The sequence below is a fragment of the Nerophis lumbriciformis genome, unplaced genomic scaffold (genome assembly GCF_033978685.3).
Source record: "Nerophis lumbriciformis unplaced genomic scaffold, RoL_Nlum_v2.1 HiC_scaffold_53, whole genome shotgun sequence".
In the NCBI taxonomy this organism is placed as follows: domain Eukaryota; kingdom Metazoa; phylum Chordata; class Actinopteri; order Syngnathiformes; family Syngnathidae; genus Nerophis; species Nerophis lumbriciformis.
This window is the reverse complement of record NW_027316595.1, coordinates 57501-70000: the sequence shown is the minus strand read 5'-3', so window position 1 is coordinate 70000 and position 12500 is coordinate 57501.

Below are 12500 nucleotides of genomic sequence, written 5' to 3'. Positions count from 1 at the left end.
TTCCAGGATTTCATCCATGCGGGAAAAGTTGAAAATGTGTCCGAGACAGCGCCCCCTAGGCGGACACACGCTCCGGACAGAGCCCCTGTCGCTCAAGCCCTGGAAGTCCTAAGTACCTGGGTGGAATCAGTTCCAGGATTTCATCCATGCGGGAAAAGTTGAAAATGTGTCCGAGACAGCGCCCCCTAGGCGGACACACGCTCCGGACAGAGCCCCTGTCGCTCAAGCCCTGGAAGCCCTAAGTACCTGGGTGGAATCAGTTCCAGGATTTCATTCATGCGGGAAAAGTTGAAAATGTGTCCGGGACAGCGCCCCCTAGGCGGACACACGCTCCGGACAGAGCCCCTGTCGCTCAAGCCCTGGAAGCCCTAAGTACCTGGGTGGAATCAGTTCCAGGATTTCATTCATGCGGGAAAAGTTGAAAATGTGTCCGAGATAGCGCCCCCTAGGCGGACACACGCTCCGGACAGAGCCCCTGTCGCTCAAGCCCTGGAAGCCCTAAGTACCTGGGTGGAATCAGTTCCAGGATTTCATTCATGCGGGAAAAGTTGAAAATGTGTCCGAGATAGCGCCCCCTAGGCGGACACACGCTCCGGACAGAGCCCCTGTCGCTCAAGCCCTGGAAGCCCTAAGTACCTGGGTGGAATCAGTTCCAGGATTTCATTCATGCGGGAAAAGTTGAAAATGTGTCCGAGATAGCGCCCCTTAGGCGGACACAGGTGTCTGCATGAGCCCCTGTCGCTCAGAAGCTGGAAGAGCAGTTTGAAAAAGGACCGGGGTAAAGAGGGGGGAAGCACCATATATGTGTCCGGGAAGGCGCCCCTCGGGCGGACACAGGTGTCTGCATGAGCCCCTGTCGCTCAGATGCTGGAAGATCAGTTTGAAAAAGGACCGGGGTAAAGAGGGGGGAAGCACCATATATGTGTCCGGGAAGGCGCCCCTCGGGCGGACACAGGTGTCTGCATGAGCCCCTGTCGCTCAGATGCTGGAAGATCAGTTTGAAAAAGGACCGGGGTAAAGAGGGGGGAAGCACCATATATGTGTCCGGGAAGGCGCCCCTCGGGCGGACACAGGTGTCTGCATGAGCCCCTGTCGCTCAGATGCTGGAAGATCAGTTTGAAAAAGGACCGGGGTAAAGAGGGGGGAAGCACCATATATGTGTCCGGGAAGGCGCCCCTCGGGCGGACACAGGTGTCTGCATGAGCCCCTGTCGCTCAGATGCTGGAAGATCAGTTTGAAAAAAGAACCAGAGGATAGAGGGGAAAAACACCATATTTGTGTCCGAAAATAGCTCACTTTGACTCGGACGCGTTCCCTGTGATTTCAGCCTGTCAGACATGGTGCACATAGTAACGAGATGGAGGTGTTTTGGTCGACCAGGTAAAAAACGAAAAATCGAGAGAAGGTAAAAAGTAGGTGAAAAATTAAGCCTCTCTCGTTAAGGTACTTAGAAAAAATCCCAAAAAAAAAATGAACTCCCATTGAAATGAATGGGGAAAAATTTTTTTCTCGTTTTTTTTCTAAGTACAACAACGAGAGAAGGTAAAAAATGGTTTTTTTTAGCCTCTCTCGTTAAGGTACTTAGAAAAAAACCCAGATTTTTTATTTTCTCGTTTTTTTTCTAAGTACAACAACGAGAGAAGGTAAAAACAGGTGCTTTTTAGCCTCTCTCGTTAAGGTACTTGGAAAAAATCCGAGACATGTTTGGTCTTCCCCACTGACAGTGCGCCTTTGCTGGGTAAGTTGTGGACGTGCCAGGCACCCCCGGGACACCGGTGGAACGCGGCCGGACTCGTGGTACTCCAACCCGGGCATAATTTTGGATATTTTCCGGTCCTTTTTTTCCCCACTTTCCCAACTTTTCTTCTGAATCACAGTGCGCCTTTGCTGGGTAAGTTGTGGACATGGCAGGCACCCCCGGGACACCGGTGGAACGCGGCCGGACTCGTGGTACTCCAACCCGGGCATAATTTTGGATATTTCCCGGTCCTTTTTTTCCCCACTTTCCCAACTTTTCTTCTGAATCACAGTGCGCCTTTGCTGGGTAAGTTGTGGACATGGCAGGCACCCCCGGGACACCGGTGGAACGCGGCCGGACTCGTGGTACTCCAACCCGGGCATAATTTTGGATATTTCCCGGTCCTTTTTTTCCACACTTTCCCAACTTTTCTTCTGAATCACAGTGCGCCTTTGCTGGGTAAGTGGTGGACATGCCAGGCACCCCCGGGACACCGGTGGAACGCGGCCGGACTCGTGGTACTCCAACCCGGGCATAATTTTGGATCAAATTCGGGACTTTTGCCCACTTTCCCAACTTTTCTTCCCAATCACAGTGCGCCTTTGCTGGGTAAGTGGTGGACATGCCAGGCACCCCCGGGACACCGGTGGAACGCGGCCGGACTCGTGGTACTCCAACCCGGGCATAATTTTGGATCAAATTCGGGACTTTTGCCCACTTTCCCAACTTTTCTTCCCAATCACAGTGCGCCTTTGCTGGGTGCGTTGTGGACATTGTAGGCACCCCGAGACACTGGTGGAACGCGGCGGGACTTGTGGGACTCGAACCTGGGTGTGATTTTGGACCAAATTCGGGACTTTTGCCCACTTTCCCAACTTTTCTTCCCAATCACAGTGCGCCTTTGCTGGGTGCGTTGTGGACATTGTAGGCGCCCCGGAACCCTGGTGGAACGCGGCGGGACTTGTGGGACTCGAACCTGGGTGTGATTTTGGACCAAATTCGGGACTTTTGCCCACTTTCCCAACTTTTCTTCCCAATCACAGTGCGCCTTTGCTGGGTGCGTTGTGGACATTGTAGGCGCCCCGGAACCCTGGTGGAACGCGGCGGGACTTGTGGGACTCGAACCTGGGTGTGATTTTGGACCAAATTCGGGACTTTTGCCCACTTTCCCAACTTTTCTTCCCAATCACAGTGCGCCTTTGCTGGGTGCGTTGTGGACATTGTAGGCACCCCGAGACACTGGTGGAACGCGGCGGGACTTGTGGGACTCGAACCTGGGTGTGATTTTGGACCAAATTCGGGACTTTTGCCCACTTTCCCAACTTTTCTTCCCAATCACAGTGCGCCTTTGCTGGGTGCGTTGTGGACATTGTAGGCACCCCGGAACCCTGGTGGAACGCGGCGGGACTTGTGGGACTCGAACCTGGGTGTGATTTTGGACCAAATTCGGGACTTTTGCCCACTTTCCCAACTTTTCTTCCCAATCACAGTGCGCCTTTGCTGGGTGCGTTGTGGACATTGTAGGCACCCCGAGACACTGGTGGAACGCGGCGGGACTTGCGGGACTCGAACCTGGGTGTGATTTTGGACCAAACGAACCTGGGTGTGATTTTGGACCAAATTCGGGACTTTTGCCCACTTTCCCAACTTTTCTTCCCAATCACAGTGCGCCTTTGCTGGGTGCGTCGTGGACATGTCAGGCACCCCGGAACCCTGGTGGAACGCGGCGGGACTTGTGGGACTCGAACCTGGGTGTGATTTTGGACCAAATTCGGGACTTTTGCCCACTTTCCCAACTTTTCTTCCCAATCACAGTGCGCCTTTGCTGGGTGCGTCGTGGACATGTCAGGCACCCCGGAACCCTGGTGGAACGCGGCGGGACTTGTGGGACTCGAACCTGGGTGTGATTTTGGACCAAATTCGGGACTTTTGCCCACTTTCCCAACTTTTCTTCCCAATCACAGTGCGCCTTTGCTGGGTGCGTCGTGGACATTGTAGGCACCCCGGAACCCTGGTGGAACGCGGCGGGACTTGTGGGACTCGAACCTGGGTGTGATTTTGGACCAAATTCGGGACTTTTGCCCACTTTCCCAACTTTTCTTCCCAATCACAGTGCGCCTTTGCTGGGTAAGTTGTGGACATTGTAGGCACCCCGGAACCCTGGTGGAACGCGGCGGGACTTGCGGGACTCGAACCTGGGTGTGATTTTGGACCAAATTCGGGACTTTTGCCCACTTTCCCAACTTTTCTTCCCAATCACAGTGCGCCTTTGCTGGGTAAGTTGTGGACATTGTAGGCACCCCGGAACCCTGGTGGAACGCGGCGGGACTTGCGGGACTCGAACCTGGGTGTGATTTTGGACCAAATTCGGGACTTTTGCCCACTTTCCCAACTTTTCTTCCCAATCACAGTGCGCCTTTGCTGGGTGCGTCGTGGACATTGTAGGCACCCCGGAACCCTGGTGGAACGCGGCGGGACTTGTGGGACTCGAACCTGGGTGTGATTTTGGACCAAATTCGGGACTTTTGCCCACTTTCCCAACTTTTCTTCCCAATCACAGTGCACCTTTGCTGGGTAAGTTGTGGACATGCCAGGCACCCCCGGAACCCTGGTGGAACGCGGCGGGACTTGTGGGACTCGAACCTGGGTGTGATTTTGGACCAAATTCGGGACTTTTGCCCACTTTCCCAACTTTTCTTCCCAATCACAGTGCGCCTTTGCTGGGTGCGTTGTGGACATTGTAGGCACCCCGAGACACTGGTGGAACGCGGCGGGACTTGTGGGACTCGAACCTGGGTGTGATGCCTTTGCTGGGTGCGTTGTGGACATTGTAGGCACCCCGGAACCCTGGTGGAACGCGGCGGGACTTGTGGGACTCGAACCTGGGTGTGATTTTGGATCATTTCGTGGACTTTTGCTATGCATGCCTTCTCCCCGCTAGTTTGATGTGTGCTGCTGCAAAAGTTCCAAGAGGGCGTTTTTGCCCCCCTCCAAACTCCCTCTCTTTGTTTATAGTGCATATTTTCTGCTGGATCTACTCTCTATTTACTCCAAGGAAAAAAACTAGCCGGTCGCGGCAAATTTTTACAATCGGTCGCCAAACTACGGCACGAGGGCCGAACGCGGTACGCCGGCGTCCAAGATACGGCCCGGGGATTTTTTTGATTTTTTGGGCTTTTTTTGATTTTTTTGGACATGTTGGGCATCCCAGGACTCGGGTGCGACTGCAGGACGTGTGGGGCTCTAACCTGGGTGTGGTTTTTGGTCATTTTTCCGGACTTTTGCCCACTTTCCCAACTTTTCTTCCCAATCACAGTGCGCCTTTGCTGGGTGCGTTGTGGACATTGTAGGCACCCCGGAACCCTGGTGGAACGCGGCGGGACTTGTGGGACTCGAACCTGGGTGTGATTTTGGACCAAATTCGGGACTTTTGCCCACTTTCCCAACTTTTCTTCCCAATCACAGTGCACCTTTGCTGGGTAAGTTGTGGACATTGTAGGCACCCCGAGACACTGGTGGAACGCGGCGGGACTTGTGGGACTCGAACCTGGGTATAATTTTGGATCAAATTCGGGACTTTTGCCCACTTTTCCAACTTTTCTTCCCCACTCACAGTGCACCTTTGCTGGGTGCGTTTTGGGCATGTGGGGGGCACCTCGGACTCGGGTGGGACGCGGCGGGACTTGTGGCACTCGTACCTGTGTGTGATTTTTGATCATTTTGTGGACTTTTCCCCAGACACTCTCCACTTGTCTACCCCACTTCCCCTGTGACTTTGCTGGGGGGGCGTTTCCCCGCTGTCCTTTGTAGTGTAAGGGTTACTTTTCTTTTTTTTCTGTCTGAAAATAGGGCCCCAAAAGGCCTCACACTCCCCGGGAAGACCTGATGGACGCCTCGGCGTCACTGAAACAGGCCAATCTGTCTGAAAATATGGCCCACGAAAGGCCTCACATTCCCCGGGAAGACCTGATGGACGCCCCGGCGTCACCGAAATACGGCAAACTGTCTGAAAATAGGGGCTCCAAGGGTTCCCCACTCTTTCTGGCCCACAAAAGGCCTCTCATTCCCCGGGAACACCTGTAGGACTCCCCGGCGTCAAGGAAATACGCCAAACCGTCTGAAAATAGAGGCCCAAAAGAACTGGAAATAATGTGTTTAATTTGGGGGGTGATGTCTATAATTATGGGGGTGCATTGGAGGCGGGAGTCCACTGGAGGGCTCCACACCGTCTGAATATAGGGCCCCAAAAGGCCTGGAATTAATGTATTTAATTTGGGGGGTGCATTTGCAGCGGGAGTCCACCGGAGGGCTCCATTTCCCCACTCTTTTGTTGACATATGGCCACAAAAGGCCTCTCATTCCCCGGGAAGACCTGATGGACGCCCCGGCGTCACCGAAATAAGCCAAACTGTCTGAAAATAGGGGCTCCAAGGGTCCCCCACTCTTTCTGGCCCACAAAAGGCCTCTCATTCCCCGGGAACACCAAAAGAACTGGAAATAATGTGTTTAATTCAGGGTGCATTTGCAGCGAGTGTCCACCAGAGGGCTCCAATTCCCCAGCTATAGTCCTGGTACTCTAAAATGATGGCACTTAGTCAAATTTCCGCCTTTTTTTGATGACTTCCAACTAGGAGAGGGACTAATTTTGAGTTCCGGACCCGGGTGGAGAACCATAGCAGGTCGGCCTTCTTAAAGGGAAATGCTCCTAGGCACTTAGTCAAATTTCCGCCTTTTTTTTGGACTTCCAGCGAGGAGAGGGACTAATTTTGCTTTCCGCACCCGGGTGGAGAACCATAGCAGGTCAGCCTTCTTAAAGGGACATCCTCCTAGGCACTTAGTCAAATTTCCGCCTTTTTTTTGGACTTCCAGCGAGGAGAGGGACTAATTTTGCTTTCCGCACCCGGGTGGAGAACCATAGCAGGTCAGCCTTCTTAAAGGGACATCCTCCTAGGCACTTAGTCAAATTTACGCCTTTTTTTTGGACTTCCAGCGAGGAGAGGGACTAATTTTGCTTTCCGTACCCGGGTGGAGAACCATAGCACGTCGGCCTTCTTAAAGGGAAATGCTCCTAGGCACTTAGTCAAATTCACGCCTTTTTTTTGGACTTCCAGCGAGGAGAGGGACAATTTTGCTTTCCTGACCCAGGTGGAGAACCATAGCACGTCGGCCTTCTTAAAGGGACATCCTCCTAGGCACTTAGTCAAATTCACGCCTTTTTTTTGGACTTCCAGCGAGGAGAGGGACAATTTTGCTTTCCTGACCCAGGTGGAGAACCATAGCACGTCGGCCTTCTTAAAGGGACATCCTCCTAGGCACTTAGTCAAATTCACGCCTTTTTTTTTGGACTTCCAGCGAGGAGAGGGACAATTTTGCTTTCCTGACCCAGGTGGAGAACCATAGCACGTCGGCCTTCTTAAAGGGAAATGCTCCTAGGCACTTAGTCAAATTCACGCCTTTTTTTTGGACTTCCAGCGAGGAGAGGGACTAATTTGGCGTTCCAGACCCAGGTGGAGAACCATAGCAGGTCGGCCTTCTTAAAGGGACATGCCCCTAGACACTTAGTCAAATTTACGCCTTTTTTTTGGACTTCCAGCGAGGAGAGGGACAATTTTGCTTTCCTGACCCAGGTGGAGAACCATAGCAGGTCGGCCTTCTTAAAGGGAAATGCTACTAGACACTTAGTCAAATTCACGCCTTTTTTTTGGACTTCCAGCGAGGAGAGGGACAATTTTGCGTTCCTGACCCAGGTGGAGGACCATAGCACGTCGGCCTTCTTAAAGGGACATCCTCCTAGGCACTTAGTCAAATTTACACCTTTTTTTTTGGACTTCCAGCGAGGAGAGGGACTAATTTTGCTTTCCGTACCCGGGTGGAGAACCATAGCAGGTCAGCCTTCTTAAAGGGACATCCTCCTAGGCACTTAGTCAAACTTACGCCTTTTTTTTGGACTTCCAGCGAGGAGAGGGACTAATTTTGCTTTCCGTACCCGGGTGGAGAACCATAGCAGGTCAGCCTTCTTAAAGGGACATCCTCCTAGGCACTTAGTCAAATTTCCGCCTTTTTTTTGGACTTCCAGCGAGGAGAGGGACTAATTTGGCGTTCCAGACCCAGGTGGAGAACCATAGCACGTCGGCCTTCTTAAAGGGACATCCTCCTAGGCACTTAGTCAAATTTACGACATTTTTTTTTGGACTTCCAGCGAGGAGAGGGACTAATTTTGCTTTCCGGACCCAGGTGGAGAACCATAGCAGGTCGGCCTTCTTAAAGGGACATCCTCCTAGGCACTTAGTCAAATTCACGCCTTTTTTTTGGACTTCCAGCGAGGAGAGGGACTAATTTGGCGTTCCGTACCCAGGTAGAGAACCAAGGCACGTCGGCCTTCTTAAGGGGACATCCTCCTAGACACTTAGTCAAATTCACGCCTTTTTTTTGGACTTCCAGCTAGGAGAGGGACTAATTTGGCGTTCCAGACCCAGGTGGAGAACCATAGCAGGTCGGCCTTCTTAAAGGGAAATGCTCCTAGACACTTAGTCAAATTTACCAAACTTTTCTATAGAGGCCTGGTACTCTAAAATGATGACACATAGACAAAAAACCAAACTTTTCTATAGAGGCCTGGTACTCTAAAATGATGACACTTAGTCAAATTTCCGCCTTTTTTTGACTACTTCCAGCTAGGAGAGGGACTAATTTGGCGTTCCGTACCCAGGTGGAGAACCATAGCAGGTCGGCCTTCTTAAAGGGAAATGCTCCTAGACACTTAGTCAAATTTACACCTTTTTTTTGGGACTTCCAGCGAGGAGAGGGACTAATTTGGCGTTCCGTACCCAGGTGGAGAACCATAGCACGTCGGCCTTCTTAAAGGGACATCCTCCTAGGCACTTAGTCAAATTTACGCCTTTTTTTTGGACTTCCAGCGAGGAGAGGGACTAATTTGGCGTTCCGTACCCAGGTGGAGAACCATAGCACGTCGGCCTTCTTAAGGTGACATCCTCCTAGGCACTTAGTCAAATTCACGCCTTTTTTTTGGACTTCCAGCGAGGAGAGGGACTAATTTGGCGTTCTGTACCCAGGTGGAGAACCATAGCAGGTCGGCCTTCTTAAGGTGACATCCTCCTAGGCACTTAGTCAAATTCACGCCTTTTTTTTGGACTTCCAGCGAGGAGAGGGACTAATTTGGCGTTCTGTACCCAGGTGGAGAACCATAGCACGTCGGCCTTCTTAAAGGGACATCCTCCTAGGCACTTAGTCAAATTCACGCCTTTTTTTTGGACTTCCAGCGAGGAGAGGGACTAATTTGGCGTTCTGTACCCAGGTGGAGAACCATAGCACGTCGGCCTTCTTAAAGGGACATCCTCCTAGGCACTTAGTCAAATTCACGCCTTTTTTTTGGACTTCCAGCGAGGAGAGGGACTAATTTGGCGTTCCGTACCCAGGTGGAGAACCATAGCAGGTCGGCCTTCTTAAAGGGAAATGCTCCTAGACACTTAGTCAAATTCACGCCTTTTTTTTGGACTTCCAGCGAGGAGAGGGACAATTTTGCGTTCCTGACCCAGGTGGAGGACCATAGCACGTCGGCCTTCTTAAAGGGACATCCTCCTAGGCACTTAGTCAAATTTACACCTTTTTTTTTGGACTTCCAGCGAGGAGAGGGACTAATTTTGCTTTCCGTACCCGGGTGGAGAACCATAGCAGGTCAGCCTTCTTTAAGGGACATCCTCCTAGGCACTTAGTCAAATTCACGCCTTTTTTTTGGACTTCCAGCGAGGAGAGGGACTAATTTGGCGTTCCAGACCCAGGTGGAGAACCATAGCAGGTCGGCCTTCTTAAAGGGACATGCCCCTAGACACTTAGTCAAATTTACGCCTGAAAATAGGGCCCCAAAAGAACTGGAAATAATGTCTTTAATTCAGGGTGCATTTGCAGCGAGTGTCCACCAGAGGGCTCCAATTCCCCAGCTATAGTCCTGGTACTCTAAAATGATGGCACTTAGTCAAATTTCCGCCTTTTTTTGATGACTTCCAACTAGGAGAGGGACTAATTTTGAGTTCCGGACCCGGGTGGAGAACCATAGCACGTCGGCCTTCTTAAAGGGACATCCTCCTAGGCACTTAGTCAAATTTCCGCCTTTTTTTGACTACTTCCAGCGAGGAGAGGGACTAATTTGGCGTTCCTGACCCAGGTGGAGGACCATAGCACGTCGGCCTTCTTAAAGGGACATCCTCCTAGGCACTTAGTCAAATTTACACCTTTTTTTTGGACTTCCAGCTAGGAGAGGGACTAATTTTGCTTTCCGTACCCGGGTGGAGAACCATAGCAGGTCAGCCTTCTTAAAGGGACATCCTCCTAGGCACTTAGTCAAATTTACGCCTTTTTTTTGGACTTCCAGCGAGGAGAGGGACAATTTTGCTTTCCTGACCCAGGTGGAGAACCATAGCACGTCGGCCTTCTTAAAGGGACATCCTCCTAGGCACTTAGTCAAATTTACGCCTTTTTTTTGGACTTCCAGCGAGGAGAGGGACTAATTTTGCTTTCCGTACCCGGGTGGAGAACCATAGCAGGTCAGCCTTCTTAAAGGGACATCCTCCTAGGCACTTAGTCAAATTCACGCCTTTTTTTTGGACTTCCAGCGAGGAGAGGGACTAATTTGGCGTTCCTGACCCAGGTGGAGAACCATAGCACGTCGGCCTTCTTAAAGGGAAATGCTCCTAGACACTTAGTCAAATTCACGCCTTTTTTTTTGGACTTCCAGCTAGGAGAGGGACTAATTTGGCGTTCCGTACCCAGGTAGAGAACCAAGGCACGTCGGCCTTCTTAAGGGGACATCCTCCTAGACACTTAGTCAAATTTACACCTTTTTTTTTTGGACTTCCAGCGAGGAGAGGGACTAATTATAGGGCCCCAAAAGAGTCGGCCTTCTTAAAGGGACATCCTCCTAGGCACTTAGTCAAATTTACACCTTTTTTTTGGACTTCCAGCGAGGAGAGGGACAATTTGGCGTTCCTGACCCAGGTGGAGAACCATAGCAGGTCGGCCTTCTTAAAGGGAAATGCTCCTAGACACTTAGTCAAATTTACACCTTTTTTTTTTGGACTTCCAGCGAGGAGAGGGACTAATTTTGCTTTCCTGACCCAGGTGGAGAACCATAGCACGTCGGCCTTCTTAAAGGGACATCCTCCTAGGCACTTAGTCAAATTCACGCCTTTTTTTTGGACTTCCAGCTAGGAGAGGGACTAATTTGGTGTTCCGTACCCAGGTAGAGAACCAAGGCACGTCGGCCTTCTTAAAGGGAAATGCTCCTAGACACTTAGTCAAATTCACGCCTTTTTTTTGGACTTCCAGCTAGGAGAGGGACTAATTTGGTGTTCCGTACCCAGGTAGAGAACCAAGGCACGTCGGCCTTCTTAAGGGGACATCCTCCTAGACACTTAGTCAAATTCACGCCTTTTTTTTTGGACTTCCAGCTAGGAGAGGGACAATTTTGCTTTTCTGACCCAGGTGGAGAACCATAGCACGTCGGCCTTCTTAAAGGGAAATGCTCCTAGGCACTTAGTCAAATTCACGCCTTTTTTTTGGACTTCCAGCGAGGAGAGGGACTAATTTTGCTTTCCGCACCCGGGTGGAGAACCATAGCAGGTCAGCCTTCTTAAAGGGACATCCTCCTAGGCACTTAGTCAAATTCACGCCTTTTTTTTGGACTTCCAGCGAGGAGAGGGACTAATTTTGCTTTCCGCACCCGGGTGGAGAACCATAGCAGGTCAGCCTTCTTAAAGGGACATCCTCCTAGGCACTTAGTCAAATTTACGCCTTTTTTTTTGGACTTCCAGCGAGGAGAGGGACAATTTTGCTTTCCTGACCCAGGTGGAGAACCATAGCACGTCGGCCTTCTTAAAGGGAAATGCTCCTAGGCACTTAGTCAAATTCACGCCTTTTTTTTTTGGACTTCCAGCGAGGAGAGGGACTAATTTTGCTTTCCGTACCCGGGTGGAGAACCATAGCAGGTCGGCCTTCTTAAAGGGAAATGCTCCTAGACACTTAGTCAAATTTACCAAACTTTTCTATAGAGGCCTGGTACTCTAAAACGATGACACATAGACAAAAAACCAAACTTTTCTATAGAGGCCTGGTACTCTAAAATGATGACACATAGACAAAAAACCAAACTTTTCTATAGAGGCCTGGTACTCTAAAATAATGACACTTAGTCAAATTTCCGCCTTTTTTTGACTACTTCCAGCTAGGAGAGGGACTAATTTGGCGTTCCGTACCCAGGTGGAGAACCATAGCACGTCGGCCTTCTTAAAGGGAAATGCTCCTAGACACTTAGTCAAATTCACGCCTTTTTTTTTGACTTCCAGCTAGGAGAGGGACTAATTTGGCGTTCCGTACCCAGGTGGAGAACCATAGCACGTCGGCCTTCTTAAAGGGAAATGCTCCTAGACACTTAGTCAAATTCACGCCTTTTTTTTGGACTTCCAGCTAGGAGAGGGACTAATTTGGCGTTCCGTACCCAGGTGGAGAACCATAGCACGTCGGCCTTCTTAAAGGGAAATGCTCCTAGACACTTAGTCAAATTCACGCCTTTTTTTTGGACTTCCAGCTAGGAGAGGGACTAATTTTGCTTTCCGCACCCGGGTGGAGAACCATAGCAGGTCAGCCTTCTTAAAGGGACATCCTCCTAGGCACTTAGTCAAATTTACGCCTTTTTTTTTGGACTTCCAGCGAGGAGAGGGACAATTTTGCTTTCCTGACCCAGGTGGAG